The sequence below is a fragment of the Tasmannia lanceolata genome, unplaced genomic scaffold, assembly GCF_043159265.1.
Source record: "Tasmannia lanceolata isolate RefF3 unplaced genomic scaffold, GAP_Taslan_0.1 ptg000022l, whole genome shotgun sequence".
Lineage (NCBI taxonomy): Eukaryota > Viridiplantae > Streptophyta > Magnoliopsida > Canellales > Winteraceae > Tasmannia > Tasmannia lanceolata.
Window position 1 is genome coordinate 220,001 of NW_027518699.1, and position 15,000 is coordinate 235,000.

The window sequence follows — 15,000 nt, forward strand, 5'->3', positions numbered from 1 at the left end:
CCCTTGGCCTTCCGGGCGCCTTGGACACTGTCTTGGGAAGACCATGGGCACAAGGCCATGGCATATGGTGGGGAATGGACCACGGTTGCCAAGGCTAGGCATATAGAGAGGAATCGCATTTTTGCCCGGATAGGCACCGGAATGCTTGGCCTTGGCTTGCCATAGCAGGGCATTGCTGGGTTGGGCTCCCTTGGCCTTCCGGGGGCCTTGGACGCTGTCTTGGGAAGACCATGGGCACAAGGCCATGGCATATAGTGAGGAATGGACCACGGTTGGCAAGGCTAGGCATATAGAGAGGAATGGACCACGGTTGCCAAGGTTGCGCAAGTTTTGGGCATTTTTTGCCCGGATATGCCCAAGTATGCCCCGATAGGCCCGTTACGCCCCGGTATGAACGCGTATGCCCGGATAGACTCGGTATGCCTTGGGATACATGCGTATGCCCCGATAGGCTTGGTACGCCCCGATATGCGCACGTGTGCCCCAGTAGGGCTCGGTATGCCCCGGTATGTACGCGTGTGCCCCGATAGGCCCGGTATGCCCCGATATGCACACGTGTGCCCCAATAGGGGTCGGTATGCCCCGGTAGGTACGCGTGTGCCCCGTAATGCACGTTTCGCAGATCTCCCCGCATGTCCCGCCCCTATATGTAATACTTACTTACTTACTTTCTTTCTTTCTTGCTTGCTTGCTTGCTTGCAATGGTTGGGAGTGCCCGGCATGCCCCGCTGCAGAGACCAAGGGCGCAATGACTTGGCACCGCGGATGCCGGGACTCCGGCACTTCCCGTGGCACTGATGGTTGGTTCCAAAGACAAAAGGCCGTGCAAGGCCACCGCACCGCGGATGATTTTGCTCGTGCTGGCGCCGTTGTGTGGCCAAAGAACATGCGCGAATGCTCGTGTCGGAAGGGTTGGTGTCCTGGCCCCGCGGGTGTCACGAATGCTCGGTTGCGAAGACCATGGGACCAGAGCCATGGCACGTCGGATGATGGCTCCAGCTGGCGCCCCGGCACTTTCTGTGGCATTGATGCTCGGTTTCAAAGACAAACGTGCGCAGTGCCAGGGGACCGCGGATGACTGCTCGTGCTGGCCCCGTTGGGCGGCATTGATGGTCGGTTGCAAAGAAAATGCGCGATTGCTCGTGTCGGGGCCCGGCAAGCCAAGGCCAAGCGAGCCATGGCACGTCGGATGATGGCTCCAGCTAGCGCCCCGGCACTTTCTGTGGCATTGATGCTCGGTTTCAAAGACAAACGTGCGCAGGGCCAGGGGACCGCGGATGACTGCTCGTGCTGGCCCCGTTGGGCGGCATTGATGGTCGGTTGCAAAGAAAATGCGCGATTGCTCGTGTCGGGGCCTGGCAAGCCAAGGCCAAGCGAGCCATGGCAACGCGGATGATGGCTCGCTAGTGCTGGCGCCGTGCACAGTGGCCTCGCACACTCGCCCTGCACGCTTCCCTTGCACGCAGCCTTGCACACTAGCCTCGCATGCGAGCCTTGCACCCTAGCCATGCAAACTAGCCTTGCACGGTAGCCATGCACACAAGCCGTGCACATTAGCCATGCGCACAAGCCCCGCACACTAGCCTTGCGCACAACCCTTGCACACAAGCCATGCACTCGAGCAATGCACACAAGCCTTGCACTCAAGCAATGCACACAAGCCCTGGACACTAGCCTTGCACACGGGCCTGGCACACAAGCCTTGGGCACTAGCCTTGCGCACTAGCGTTCCACATGAGCCTTGCACACTAGCCTTGGACACTAGCCTTGCACACAGGCCTTGCACACTAGGCATGCTTGGGCGAGCTGATCCCGCATCAAGTCGACGGGTCTAGGCATTCTTGGGCGCAGATCCCGCATCGTCTCGTCGCGTCTGGGCGCAAACACGTCGCGTCTCGTTGCGTCTTCAGAAGTCGTCGCTAACAGCACCTTTGGTTGCCACTGGTGGTTAGGCTGGTTGGTTGCGCAAACCCTATAGGAGGGTGGCATGCTGGTGGGCGTTTTTGCCCGGATAGGCACTAGAATGTGCAGATTTTGGGCGTTTTTGCCTGGATAGGCTAAGGAATGGGCATGCTTTGGGCGTTTTTGCCCGGATAGGCACCGGAATGCTTGGCCTTGGCTTGTCCTAGCAAGGCATTGCTGGGTTGGGCTCCCTTGGCCTTTTGGGCGCCTTGGACGATGTCTTGCGAAGACCATGGGCACAAGGCCATGGCATATGGTGAGGAAAGGACCACGGTTGCCAAGGTTAGGCACCGGAATGCTTGGCCTTGGCTTGCCAAAGCAGGGCATTGCTGGGTTGGGCTCCCTTGGCCTTCCGGGCGCCTTGGACACTGTCTTGGGAAGACCATGGGCACAAGGCCATGGCATATGGTGGGGAATGGACCACGGTTGCCAAGGCTAGGCATATAGAGAGGAATTGCATTTTTGCCCGGATAGGCACCGGAATGCTTGGCCTTGGCTTGCCATAGCAGGGCATTGCTGGGTTGGGCTCCCTTGGCCTTCCGGGGGCCTTGGACGCTGTCTTGGGAAGACCATGGGCACAAGGCCATGGCATATAGTGAGGAATGGACCACGGTTGGCAAGGCTAGGCATATAGAGAGGAATGGACCACGGTTGCCAAGGTTGCGCAAGTTTTGGGCATTTTTTGCCCGGATATGCCCAAGTATGCCCCGATAGGCCCGTTACGCCCCGGTATGAACGCGTATGCCCGGATAGACTCGGTATGCCTTGGGATACATGCGTATGCCCCGATAGGCTTGGTACGCCCCGATATGCGCACGTGTGCCCCAGTAGGGCTCGGTATGCCCCGGTATGTACGCGTGTGCCCCGATAGGCCCGGTATGCCCCGATATGCACACGTGTGCCCCAATAGGGGTCGGTATGCCCCGGTAGGTACGCGTGTGCCCCGTAATGCACGTTTCGCAGATCTCCCCGCATGTCCCGCCCCTATATGTAATACTTACTTACTTACTTACTTTCTTTCTTGCTTGCTTGCTTGCTTGCAATGGTTGGGAGTGCCCGGCATGCCCCGCTGCAGAGACCAAGGGCGCAATGACTTGGCACCGCGGATGCCGGGACTCCGGCACTTCCCGTGGCACTGATGGTTGGTTCCAAAGACAAAAGGCCGTGCAAGGCCACCGCACCGCAGATGATTTTGCTCGTGCTGGCGCCGTTGTGTGGCCAAAGAACATGCGCGAATGCTCGTGTCGGAAGGGTTGGTGTCCTGGCCCCGCGGGTGTCACGAATGCTCGGTTGCGAAGACCATGGGACCAGAGCCATGGCACGTCGGATGATGGCTCCAGCTGGCGCCCCGGCACTTTCTGTGGCATTGATGCTCGGTTTCAAAGACAAACGTGCGCAGGGCCAGGGGACCGCGGATGACTGCTCGTGCTGGCCCCGTTGGGCAGCATTGATGGTCGGTTGCAAAGAAAATGCGCGATTGCTCGTGTCGGGGCCCGGCAAGCCAAGGCCAAGCGAGCCATGGCACGTCGGATGATGGCTCCAGCTGGCGCCCCGGCACTTTCTGTGGCATTGATGCTCGGTTTCAAAGACAAACGTGCGCAGGGCCAGGGGACCGCGGATGACTGCTCGTGCTGGCCCCGTTGGGCGGCATTGATGGTCGGTTGCAAAGAAAATGCGCGATTGCTCGTGTCGGGGCCTGGCAAGCCAAGGCCAAGCGAGTCATGGCAACGCGGATGATGGCTCGCTAGTGCTGGCGCCGTGCACAGTGGCCTCGCACACTCGCCCTGCACGCTTCCCTTGCACGCAGCCTTGCACACTAGCCTCGCATGCGAGCCTTGCACCCTAGCCATGCAAACTAGCCTTGCACGGTAGCCATGCACACAAGCCGTGCACATTAGCCATGCGCACAAGCCCCGCACACTAGCCTTGCGCACAACCCTTGCACACAAGCCATGCACTCGAGCAATGCACACAAGCCTTGCACTCAAGCAATGCACACAAGCCCTGGACACTAGCCTTGCACACGGGCCTGGCACACAAGCCTTGGGCACTAGCCTTGCGCACTAGCGTTCCACATGAGCCTTGCACACTAGCCTTGGACACTAGCCTTGCACACAGGCCTTGCACACTAGGCATGCTTGGGCGAGCTGATCCCGCATCAAGTCGACGGGTCTAGGCATTCTTGGGCGCAGATCCCGCATCGTCTCGTCGCGTCTGGGCGCAAACACGTCGCGTCTCGTTGCGTCTTCAGAAGTCGTCGCTAACAGCACCTTTGGTTGCCACTGGTGGTTAGGCTGGTTGGTTGCGCAAACCCTATAGGAGGGTGGCATGCTGGTGGGCGTTTTTGCCCGGATAGGCACTAGAATGTGCAGATTTTGGGCGTTTTTGCCTGGATAGGCTAAGGAATGGGCATGCTTTGGGCGTTTTTGCCCGGATAGGCACCGGAATGCTTGGCCTTGGCTTGTCCTAGCAAGGCATTGCTGGGTTGGGCTCCCTTGGCCTTTTGGGCGCCTTGGACGATGTCTTGCGAAGACCATGGGCACAAGGCCATGGCATATGGTGAGGAAAGGACCACGGTTGCCAAGGTTAGGCACCGGAATGCTTGGCCTTGGCTTGCCAAAGCAGGGCATTGCTGGGTTGGGCTCCCTTGGCCTTCCGGGCGCCTTGGACACTGTCTTGGGAAGACCATGGGCACAAGGCCATGGCATATGGTGGGGAATGGACCACGGTTGCCAAGGCTAGGCATATAGAGAGGAATTGCATTTTTGCCCGGATAGGCACCGGAATGCTTGGCCTTGGCTTGCCATAGCAGGGCATTGCTGGGTTGGGCTCCCTTGGCCTTCCGGGGGCCTTGGACGCTGTCTTGGGAAGACCATGGGCACAAGGCCATGGCATATAGTGAGGAATGGACCACGGTTGGCAAGGCTAGGCATATAGAGAGGAATGGACCACGGTTGCCAAGGTTGCGCAAGTTTTGGGCATTTTTTGCCCGGATATGCCCAAGTATGCCCCGATAGGCCCGTTACGCCCCGGTATGAACGCGTATGCCCGGATAGACTCGGTATGCCTTGGGATACATGCGTATGCCCCGATATGCGCACGTGTGCCCCAGTAGGGCTCGGTATGCCCCGGTATGTACGCGTGTGCCCCGATAGGCCCGGTATGCCCCGATATGCACACGTGTGCCCCAATAGGGGTCGGTATGCCCCGGTAGGTACGCGTGTGCCCCGTAATGCACGTTTCGCAGATCTCCCCGCATGTCCCGCCCCTATATGTAATACTTACTTACTTACTTACTTTCTTTCTTGCTTGCTTGCTTGCTTGCAATGGTTGGGAGTGCCCGGCATGCCCCGCTGCAGAGACCAAGGGCGCAATGACTTGGCACCGCGGATGCCGGGACTCCGGCACTTCCCGTGGCACTGATGGTTGGTTCCAAAGACAAAAGGCCGTGCAAGGCCACCGCACCGCGGATGATTTTGCTCGTGCTGGCGCCGTTGTGTGGCCAAAGAACATGCGCGAATGCTCGTGTCGGAAGGGTTGGTGTCCTGGCCCCGCGGGTGTCACGAATGCTCGGTTGCGAAGACCATGGGACCAGAGCCATGGCACGTCGGATGATGGCTCCAGCTGGCGCCCCGGCACTTTCTGTGGCATTGATGCTCGGTTTCAAAGACAAACGTGCGCAGTGCCAGGGGACCGCGGATGACTGCTCGTGCTGGCCCCGTTGGGCGGCATTGATGGTCGGTTGCAAAGAAAATGCGCGATTGCTCGTGTCGGGGCCCGGCAAGCCAAGGCCAAGCGAGCCATGGCACGTCGGATGATGGCTCCAGCTGGCGCCCCGGCACTTTCTGTGGCATTGATGCTCGGTTTCAAAGACAAACGTGCGCAGGGCCAGGGGACCGCGGATGACTGCTCGTGCTGGCCCCGTTGGGCGGCATTGATGGTCGGTTGCAAAGAAAATGCGCGATTGCTCGTGTCGGGGCCTGGCAAGCCAAGGCCAAGCGAGCCATGGCAACGCGGATGATGGCTCGCTAGTGCTGGCGCCGTGCACAGTGGCCTCGCACACTCGCCCTGCACGCTTCCCTTGCACGCAGCCTTGCACACTAGCCTCGCATGCGAGCCTTGCACCCTAGCCATGCAAACTAGCCTTGCACGGTAGCCATGCACACAAGCCGTGCACATTAGCCATGCGCACAAGCCCCGCACACTAGCCTTGCGCACAACCCTTGCACACAAGCCATGCACTCGAGCAATGCACACAAGCCTTGCACTCAAGCAATGCACACAAGCCCTGGACACTAGCCTTGCACACGGGCCTGGCACACAAGCCTTGGGCACTAGCCTTGCGCACTAGCGTTCCACATGAGCCTTGCACACTAGCCTTGGACACTAGCCTTGCACACAGGCCTTGCACACTAGGCATGCTTGGGCGAGCTGATCCCGCATCAAGTCGACGGGTCTAGGCATTCTTGGGCGCAGATCCCGCATCGTCTCGTCGCGTCTGGGCGCAAACACGTCGCGTCTCGTTGCGTCTTCAGAAGTCGTCGCTAACAGCACCTTTGGTTGCCACTGGTGGTTAGGCTGGTTGGTTGCGCAAACCCTATAGGAGGGTGGCATGCTGGTGGGCGTTTTTGCCCGGATAGGCACTAGAATGTGCAGATTTTGGGCGTTTTTGCCTGGATAGGCTAAGGAATGGGCATGCTTTGGGCGTTTTTGCCCGGATAGGCACCGGAATGCTTGGCCTTGGCTTGTCCTAGCAAGGCATTGCTGGGTTGGGCTCCCTTGGCCTTTTGGGCGCCTTGGACGATGTCTTGCGAAGACCATGGGCACAAGGCCATGGCATATGGTGAGGAAAGGACCACGGTTGCCAAGGTTAGGCACCGGAATGCTTGGCCTTGGCTTGCCAAAGCAGGGCATTGCTGGGTTGGGCTCCCTTGGCCTTCCGGGCGCCTTGGACACTGTCTTGGGAAGACCATGGGCACAAGGCCATGGCATATGGTGGGGAATGGACCACGGTTGCCAAGGCTAGGCATATAGAGAGGAATTGCATTTTTGCCCGGATAGGCACCGGAATGCTTGGCCTTGGCTTGCCATAGCAGGGCATTGCTGGGTTGGGCTCCCTTGGCCTTCCGGGGGCCTTGGACGCTGTCTTGGGAAGACCATGGGCACAAGGCCATGGCATATAGTGAGGAATGGACCACGGTTGGCAAGGCTAGGCATATAGAGAGGAATGGACCACGGTTGCCAAGGTTGCGCAAGTTTTGGGCATTTTTTGCCCGGATATGCCCAAGTATGCCCCGATAGGCCCGTTACGCCCCGGTATGAACGCGTATGCCCGGATAGACTCGGTATGCCTTGGGATACATGCGTATGCCCCGATAGGCTTGGTACGCCCCGATATGCGCACGTGTGCCCCAGTAGGGCTCGGTATGCCCCGGTATGTACGCGTGTGCCCCGATAGGCCCGGTATGCCCCGATATGCACACGTGTGCCCCAATAGGGGTCGGTATGCCCCGGTAGGTACGCGTGTGCCCCGTAATGCACGTTTCGCAGATCTCCCCGCATGTCCCGCCCCTATATGTAATACTTACTTACTTACTTACTTTCTTTCTTGCTTGCTTGCTTGCTTGCAATGGTTGGGAGTGCCCGGCATGCCCCGCTGCAGAGACCAAGGGCGCAATGACTTGGCACCGCGGATGCCGGGACTCCGGCACTTCCCGTGGCACTGATGGTTGGTTCCAAAGACAAAAGGCCGTGCAAGGCCACCGCACCGCAGATGATTTTGCTCGTGCTGGCGCCGTTGTGTGGCCAAAGAACATGCGCGAATGCTCGTGTCGGAAGGGTTGGTGTCCTGGCCCCGCGGGTGTCACGAATGCTCGGTTGCGAAGACCATGGGACCAGAGCCATGGCACGTCGGATGATGGCTCCAGCTGGCGCCCCGGCACTTTCTGTGGCATTGATGCTCGGTTTCAAAGACAAACGTGCGCAGGGCCAGGGGACCGCGGATGACTGCTCGTGCTGGCCCCGTTGGGCAGCATTGATGGTCGGTTGCAAAGAAAATGCGCGATTGCTCGTGTCGGGGCCCGGCAAGCCAAGGCCAAGCGAGCCATGGCACGTCGGATGATGGCTCCAGCTGGCGCCCCGGCACTTTCTGTGGCATTGATGCTCGGTTTCAAAGACAAACGTGCGCAGGGCCAGGGGACCGCGGATGACTGCTCGTGCTGGCCCCGTTGGGCGGCATTGATGGTCGGTTGCAAAGAAAATGCGCGATTGCTCGTGTCGGGGCCTGGCAAGCCAAGGCCAAGCGAGTCATGGCAACGCGGATGATGGCTCGCTAGTGCTGGCGCCGTGCACAGTGGCCTCGCACACTCGCCCTGCACGCTTCCCTTGCACGCAGCCTTGCACACTAGCCTCGCATGCGAGCCTTGCACCCTAGCCATGCAAACTAGCCTTGCACGGTAGCCATGCACACAAGCCGTGCACATTAGCCATGCGCACAAGCCCCGCACACTAGCCTTGCGCACAACCCTTGCACACAAGCCATGCACTCGAGCAATGCACACAAGCCTTGCACTCAAGCAATGCACACAAGCCCTGGACACTAGCCTTGCACACGGGCCTGGCACACAAGCCTTGGGCACTAGCCTTGCGCACTAGCGTTCCACATGAGCCTTGCACACTAGCCTTGGACACTAGCCTTGCACACAGGCCTTGCACACTAGGCATGCTTGGGCGAGCTGATCCCGCATCAAGTCGACGGGTCTAGGCATTCTTGGGCGCAGATCCCGCATCGTCTCGTCGCGTCTGGGCGCAAACACGTCGCGTCTCGTTGCGTCTTCAGAAGTCGTCGCTAACAGCACCTTTGGTTGCCACTGGTGGTTAGGCTGGTTGGTTGCGCAAACCCTATAGGAGGGTGGCATGCTGGTGGGCGTTTTTGCCCGGATAGGCACTAGAATGTGCAGATTTTGGGCGTTTTTGCCTGGATAGGCTAAGGAATGGGCATGCTTTGGGCGTTTTTGCCCGGATAGGCACCGGAATGCTTGGCCTTGGCTTGTCCTAGCAAGGCATTGCTGGGTTGGGCTCCCTTGGCCTTTTGGGCGCCTTGGACGATGTCTTGCGAAGACCATGGGCACAAGGCCATGGCATATGGTGAGGAAAGGACCACGGTTGCCAAGGTTAGGCACCGGAATGCTTGGCCTTGGCTTGCCAAAGCAGGGCATTGCTGGGTTGGGCTCCCTTGGCCTTCCGGGCGCCTTGGACACTGTCTTGGGAAGACCATGGGCACAAGGCCATGGCATATGGTGGGGAATGGACCACGGTTGCCAAGGCTAGGCATATAGAGAGGAATTGCATTTTTGCCCGGATAGGCACCGGAATGCTTGGCCTTGGCTTGCCATAGCAGGGCATTGCTGGGTTGGGCTCCCTTGGCCTTCCGGGGGCCTTGGACGCTGTCTTGGGAAGACCATGGGCACAAGGCCATGGCATATAGTGAGGAATGGACCACGGTTGGCAAGGCTAGGCATATAGAGAGGAATGGACCACGGTTGCCAAGGTTGCGCAAGTTTTGGGCATTTTTTGCCCGGATATGCCCAAGTATGCCCCGATAGGCCCGTTACGCCCCGGTATGAACGCGTATGCCCGGATAGACTCGGTATGCCTTGGGATACATGCGTATGCCCCGATATGCGCACGTGTGCCCCAGTAGGGCTCGGTATGCCCCGGTATGTACGCGTGTGCCCCGATAGGCCCGGTATGCCCCGATATGCACACGTGTGCCCCAATAGGGGTCGGTATGCCCCGGTAGGTACGCGTGTGCCCCGTAATGCACGTTTCGCAGATCTCCCCGCATGTCCCGCCCCTATATGTAATACTTACTTACTTACTTACTTTCTTTCTTGCTTGCTTGCTTGCTTGCAATGGTTGGGAGTGCCCGGCATGCCCCGCTGCAGAGACCAAGGGCGCAATGACTTGGCACCGCGGATGCCGGGACTCCGGCACTTCCCGTGGCACTGATGGTTGGTTCCAAAGACAAAAGGCCGTGCAAGGCCACCGCACCGCGGATGATTTTGCTCGTGCTGGCGCCGTTGTGTGGCCAAAGAACATGCGCGAATGCTCGTGTCGGAAGGGTTGGTGTCCTGGCCCCGCGGGTGTCACGAATGCTCGGTTGCGAAGACCATGGGACCAGAGCCATGGCACGTCGGATGATGGCTCCAGCTGGCGCCCCGGCACTTTCTGTGGCATTGATGCTCGGTTTCAAAGACAAACGTGCGCAGTGCCAGGGGACCGCGGATGACTGCTCGTGCTGGCCCCGTTGGGCGGCATTGATGGTCGGTTGCAAAGAAAATGCGCGATTGCTCGTGTCGGGGCCCGGCAAGCCAAGGCCAAGCGAGCCATGGCACGTCGGATGATGGCTCCAGCTGGCGCCCCGGCACTTTCTGTGGCATTGATGCTCGGTTTCAAAGACAAACGTGCGCAGGGCCAGGGGACCGCGGATGACTGCTCGTGCTGGCCCCGTTGGGCGGCATTGATGGTCGGTTGCAAAGAAAATGCGCGATTGCTCGTGTCGGGGCCTGGCAAGCCAAGGCCAAGCGAGCCATGGCAACGCGGATGATGGCTCGCTAGTGCTGGCGCCGTGCACAGTGGCCTCGCACACTCGCCCTGCACGCTTCCCTTGCACGCAGCCTTGCACACTAGCCTCGCATGCGAGCCTTGCACCCTAGCCATGCAAACTAGCCTTGCACGGTAGCCATGCACACAAGCCGTGCACATTAGCCATGCGCACAAGCCCCGCACACTAGCCTTGCGCACAACCCTTGCACACAAGCCATGCACTCGAGCAATGCACACAAGCCTTGCACTCAAGCAATGCACACAAGCCCTGGACACTAGCCTTGCACACGGGCCTGGCACACAAGCCTTGGGCACTAGCCTTGCGCACTAGCGTTCCACATGAGCCTTGCACACTAGCCTTGGACACTAGCCTTGCACACAGGCCTTGCACACTAGGCATGCTTGGGCGAGCTGATCCCGCATCAAGTCGACGGGTCTAGGCATTCTTGGGCGCAGATCCCGCATCGTCTCGTCGCGTCTGGGCGCAAACACGTCGCGTCTCGTTGCGTCTTCAGAAGTCGTCGCTAACAGCACCTTTGGTTGCCACTGGTGGTTAGGCTGGTTGGTTGCGCAAACCCTATAGGAGGGTGGCATGCTGGTGGGCGTTTTTGCCCGGATAGGCACTAGAATGTGCAGATTTTGGGCGTTTTTGCCTGGATAGGCTAAGGAATGGGCATGCTTTGGGCGTTTTTGCCCGGATAGGCACCGGAATGCTTGGCCTTGGCTTGTCCTAGCAAGGCATTGCTGGGTTGGGCTCCCTTGGCCTTTTGGGCGCCTTGGACGATGTCTTGCGAAGACCATGGGCACAAGGCCATGGCATATGGTGAGGAAAGGACCACGGTTGCCAAGGTTAGGCACCGGAATGCTTGGCCTTGGCATGCCAAAGCAGGGCATTGCTGGGTTGGGCTCCCTTGGCCTTCCGGGCGCCTTGGACACTGTCTTGGGAAGACCATGGGCACAAGGCCATGGCATATGGTGGGGAATGGACCACGGTTGCCAAGGCTAGGCATATAGAGAGGAATTGCATTTTTGCCCGGATAGGCACCGGAATGCTTGGCCTTGGCTTGCCATAGCAGGGCATTGCTGGGTTGGGCTCCCTTGGCCTTCCGGGGGCCTTGGACGCTGTCTTGGGAAGACCATGGGCACAAGGCCATGGCATATAGTGAGGAATGGACCACAGTTGGCAAGGCTAGGCATATAGAGAGGAATGGACCACGGTTGCCAAGGTTGCGCAAGTTTTGGGCATTTTTTGCCCGGATATGCCCAAGTATGCCCCGATAGGCCCGTTACGCCCCGGTATGAACGCGTATGCCCGGATAGACTCGGTATGCCTTGGGATACATGCGTATGCCCCGATATGCGCACGTGTGCCCCAGTAGGGCTCGGTATGCCCCGGTATGTACGCGTGTGCCCCGATAGGCCCGGTATGCCCCGATATGCACACGTGTGCCCCAATAGGGGTCGGTATGCCCCGGTAGGTACGCGTGTGCCCCGTAATGCACGTTTCGCAGATCTCCCCGCATGTCCCGCCCCTATATGTAATACTTACTTACTTACTTACTTTCTTTCTTGCTTGCTTGCTTGCTTGCAATGGTTGGGAGTGCCCGGCATGCCCCGCTGCAGAGACCAAGGGCGCAATGACTTGGCACCGCGGATGCCGGGACTCCGGCACTTCCCGTGGCACTGATGGTTGGTTCCAAAGACAAAAGGCCGTGCAAGGCCACCGCACCGCGGATGATTTTGCTCGTGCTGGCGCCGTTGTGTGGCCAAAGAACATGCGCGAATGCTCGTGTCGGAAGGGTTGGTGTCCTGGCCCCGCGGGTGTCACGAATGCTCGGTTGCGAAGACCATGGGACCAGAGCCATGGCACGTCGGATGATGGCTCCAGCTGGCGCCCCGGCACTTTCTGTGGCATTGATGCTCGGTTTCAAAGACAAACGTGCGCAGGGCCAGGGGACCGCGGATGACTGCTCGTGCTGGCCCCGTTGGGCAGCATTGATGGTCGGTTGCAAAGAAAATGCGCGATTGCTCGTGTCGGGGCCCGGCAAGCCAAGGCCAAGCGAGCCATGGCACGTCGGATGATGGCTCCAGCTGGCGCCCCGGCACTTTCTGTGGCATTGATGCTCGGTTTCAAAGACAAACGTGCGCAGGGCCAGGGGACCGCGGATGACTGCTCGTGCTGGCCCCGTTGGGCGGCATTGATGGTCGGTTGCAAAGAAAATGCGCGATTGCTCGTGTCGGGGCCTGGCAAGCCAAGGCCAAGCGAGCCATGGCAACGCGGATGATGGCTCGCTAGTGCTGGCGCCGTGCACAGTGGCCTCGCACACTCGCCCTGCACGCTTCCCTTGCACGCAGCCTTGCACACTAGCCTCGCATGCGAGCCTTGCACCCTAGCCATGCAAACTAGCCTTGCACGGTAGCCATGCACACAAGCCGTGCACATTAGCCATGCGCACAAGCCCCGCACACTAGCCTTGCGCACAACCCTTGCACACAAGCCATGCACTCGAGCAATGCACACAAGCCTTGCACTCAAGCAATGCACACAAGCCCTGGACACTAGCCTTGCACACGGGCCTGGCACACAAGCCTTGGGCACTAGCCTTGCGCACTAGCGTTCCACATGAGCCTTGCACACTAGCCTTGGACACTAGCCTTGCACACAGGCCTTGCACACTAGGCATGCTTGGGCGAGCTGATCCCGCATCAAGTCGACGGGTCTAGGCATTCTTGGGCGCAGATCCCGCATCGTCTCGTCGCGTCTGGGCGCAAACACGTCGCGTCTCGTTGCGTCTTCAGAAGTCGTCGCTAACAGCACCTTTGGTTGCCACTGGTGGTTAGGCTGGTTGGTTGCGCAAACCCTATAGGAGGGTGGCATGCTGGTGGGCGTTTTTGCCCGGATAGGCACTAGAATGTGCAGATTTTGGGCGTTTTTGCCTGGATAGGCTAAGGAATGGGCATGCTTTGGGCGTTTTTGCCCGGATAGGCACCGGAATGCTTGGCCTTGGCTTGTCCTAGCAAGGCATTGCTGGGTTGGGCTCCCTTGGCCTTTTGGGCGCCTTGGACGATGTCTTGCGAAGACCATGGGCACAAGGCCATGGCATATGGTGAGGAAAGGACCACGGTTGCCAAGGTTAGGCACCGGAATGCTTGGCCTTGGCTTGCCAAAGCAGGGCATTGCTGGGTTGGGCTCCCTTGGCCTTCCGGGCGCCTTGGACACTGTCTTGGGAAGACCATGGGCACAAGGCCATGGCATATGGTGGGGAATGGACCACGGTTGCCAAGGCTAGGCATATAGAGAGGAATTGCATTTTTGCCCGGATAGGCACCGGAATGCTTGGCCTTGGCTTGCCATAGCAGGGCATTGCTGGGTTGGGCTCCCTTGGCCTTCCGGGGGCCTTGGACGCTGTCTTGGGAAGACCATGGGCACAAGGCCATGGCATATAGTGAGGAATGGACCACGGTTGGCAAGGCTAGGCATATAGAGAGGAATGGACCACGGTTGCCAAGGTTGCGCAAGTTTTGGGCATTTTTTGCCCGGATATGCCCAAGTATGCCCCGATAGGCCCGTTACGCCCCGGTATGAACGCGTATGCCCGGATAGACTCGGTATGCCTTGGGATACATGCGTATGCCCCGATAGGCTTGGTACGCCCCGATATGCGCACGTGTGCCCCAGTAGGGCTCGGTATGCCCCGGTATGTACGCGTGTGCCCCGATAGGCCCGGTATGCCCCGATATGCACACGTGTGCCCCAATAGGGATCGGTATGCCCCGGTAGGTACGCGTGTGCCCCGTAATGCACGTTTCGCAGATCTCCCCGCATGTCCCGCCCCTATATGTAATACTTACTTACTTACTTACTTTCTTTCTTGCTTGCTTGCTTGCTTGCAATGGTTGGGAGTGCCCGGCATGCCCCGCTGCAGAGACCAAGGGCGCAATGACTTGGCACCGCGGATGCCGGGACTCCGGCACTTCCCGTGGCACTGATGGTTGGTTCCAAAGACAAAAGGCCGTGCAAGGCCACCACACCGCGGATGATTTTGCTCGTGCTGGCGCCGTTGTGTGGCCAAAGAACATGCGCGAATGCTCGTGTCGGAAGGGTTGGTGTCCTGGCCCCGCGGGTGTCACGAATGCTCGGTTGCGAAGACCATGGGACCAGAGCCATGGCACGTCGGATGATGGCTCCAGCTGGCGCCCCGGCACTTTCTGTGGCATTGATGCTCGGTTTCAAAGACAAACGTGCGCAGGGCCAGGGGACCGCGGATGACTGCTCGTGCTGGCCCCGTTGGGCGGCATTGATGGTCGGTTGCAAAGAAAATGCGCGATTGCTCGTGTCGGGGCCTGGCAAGCCAAGGCCAAGCGAGCCATGGCAACGCGGATGATGGCTCCAGCTGGCGCCCCGGCACTTTCTGTGGCATTGATGCTCGG